At 41.6% G+C, this 2,500-nt stretch overlaps 1 pseudogene across 1 annotated transcript in view; it reads left to right on the top strand.

The window, feature by feature from the left end:
• The window catches only part of LOC122248042 (uncharacterized), a 203,449-nt pseudogene that overhangs the window by 166,811 nt on the left and 34,138 nt on the right, over positions 1-2,500 (top strand). The window contains exon 10 of the transcript XR_015190721.1: positions 287-436. The product of XR_015190721.1 is annotated as an uncharacterized LOC122248042 (transcript). The remainder of the gene's footprint in view (positions 1-286; positions 437-2,500) is intronic.

Below are 2,500 nucleotides of genomic sequence, written 5' to 3' on the forward strand. Positions count from 1 at the left end.
AGGCTATGAACTTACCTCTCTCACAAAGACACACAAACACACAAACACAAACACAAACACAAAGACACACACACACACAAACATAAATATAACACACACACAAACACGAACATAAACACAAACATAAACGCAAACACAAACACAAACAGACAAACACACCACCCTAACACCCCCTCCCCACAAACCAACCCCACACAACACTCCCCCACCCCCTCGCATCCCCCATCCCCCCATCCCCCCACCCACCTACTAACCCCCCTCCTCTTCTCTCCCCCCCTCCTTCCAGTACGCCACCCCCTCCACCACCCCCCAACCCCCTCGGAGGTCGGGCATGACGTGTTCAAACTGTTCAACAAACAACACAACACTTTGGCGTAGGAACAACAGCGGGGAACCGGTTTGCAACGCCTGTGGACTCTACTTCAAGTTGCATGGGGTAAGTGTTGACGAATTTCTGTTGTTGTGGTTGCAATCTGTGGTTTTTTTTCAGATGGTGTTTTTTTCTGTTGTTGTGGTTGCAATCTTTTTTTTTTCAGATGGTGTATTTTTTTCTGTTGTTGTGGGTCATTGAGGTTTGGGGTTGTGTGTGTGTTTGTGTGTGTTTGTGTGTTTGTGTGTTTGTGTGTGTGTGTGTGATGTGTGCGTGTGTGTGTGTGATGTGTGTGTGTGTTTGTGTGTGTGTGTTTGTGTGTTTGTGTGTGTGTGTGTGTGTGTGTGTTTGTGTGTGTGTGTGCTTGTGCGTGTGTGTGTGTATATTTCAGCCCAACCCTGCATTCAAATATTTCATTTGCATGACTTTACTATTATCACGTATACTACAGTTACTCACAAACACACGAAAAAGGAAAAAAAAAGGAAAAAGAAATACAGATACATAAAAGTACCCCCCAAAAAAAACATTAAATTCAGAAGGAAAAAAATGAAATTACGCTTTTCTTTCCGTATCAGCAAACAGTCGAAATCAATAAGAATTGCCAAAACCTTCCTAATTCATATTGAATCTTCTGCAATGATTGTTTGCTCGCCCACGCCGTGCAGACTCGTTAAAAAGGGCGATTGAGGCATTAAAAGTGTAATGATATTTTGACAGCTTCTGTGCTGGCGGCCGGTTGAAGCTCTCTCTCTTTCCCTTTCTCTTTCTCTTTCTCTCTTTCCCTTTCTCTCTCTCTCTCTTCTCTTTTTCTATCTCTATCTCTCTCTATCTCTTCCTCTCTCTCTCTTTTTATTTCCCTCTCCTTCTCTCTCTCTCTCCCTCTCTCTCTCTCTCTCTCTCTCTCTCTCTCTCTTTCTCTTTCTCTTCCCCTTTTCTTCCCACCCCCCCTTTTCTCTCTCTCTTTTTCTCTCATCTCTCCTTTGTCTTTCTCTCTCTTTCTCCCTCTCCCTCGATCTCTCCCTCTCCCCCCCCCCACCTCTCTCTCTCTCTCTCCCTCCCTCCCTCCCTCCCTTCCTCTCTTTCCTTCCCTTCCTATCTCTCCCTCCCTTCCTCTCTCTCCCTTTTTTTCCTCTCCCTTCCTTCCTCTCTCTCCCTCTCTTCCTCTCTCTCCCCCCTTCTCTCTCTCTCTCTCTCTCTCTATCTCTCTCTCTCTCTTTCTCTCTCTCTCTCCCTCTCCTTCTCCCTCCCTTCCAATCCCTCCCTTCCTCTCTCTCCCTCTCCCTCCCTCTCTCCCTCCCTCTCTCTCTCCTTCTCTCTTTCCTTCTCTCCCTCCCTCTCTCTCTCCTTCTCTCTTTCCTTCTCTCCCTCCCTCCCTCCCTCTCTCCTATCCCTCTTACTCCCTCACCCTCTCCCTCTTCCTCTCCCTCACTCTCTTTCTAGAAATAACTAAATAAAGAATAAGAAATAAATGAAAAAAATAAGATAAAAGATTCTAAAGAATAATGATAATAGAAATAAAAAAATATAAGAATGATAATAATAATGGTAATGATAATAATGATAAGAAATTTAATAACAACAATAACAATATGAACAATGATGATATAATGATGCCATTAATAACAGTGATCATAATAATAACAAGAATGATAACAAATATGATGAAAATGAAAATGACCATATAAAAAATAGTGATCATCATTAATATCGTCCCTAACATGACTTTATTATCATTATTATCATTATCATATTTTCATGGCGATATCCTGTGATATAATGATAATTAAAGGAAAGAGGCCTCAATAGACATGAATTTCATCTCAACCTGAAAAAGAAGTGAAGGTTATTTTTCGGTAATTGTTCATTGGAAGAGTTATTAAGAAGGTTTTGAAGATTTAGTAAAAGAAGAAGGAGGAGGAGGAGGATAAGAAATGAGGAAGAAGAAGGAGGAGGAAAAGAAATGAAGAAGAATGAGGAAGAGGAGAAGAAATGAGGAAGAAGAAGGAGGAGGAGAAGGAGAAGAAGTAAAAGTAGTGAGGAAGAAGGAGAAAATATGAGGAAGAAGGAGAAGAAGAAATGAGGAAGAATGAAAAGAAAAGACAAGGAATAAGAAAAAAAGTGGAAGAA

The sequence above is a fragment of the Penaeus japonicus genome, unplaced genomic scaffold (assembly GCF_977035675.1).
Source record: "Penaeus japonicus unplaced genomic scaffold, GWHDUDI00000001_assembly GWHDUDI00000039, whole genome shotgun sequence".
Lineage (NCBI taxonomy): Eukaryota > Metazoa > Arthropoda > Malacostraca > Decapoda > Penaeidae > Penaeus > Penaeus japonicus.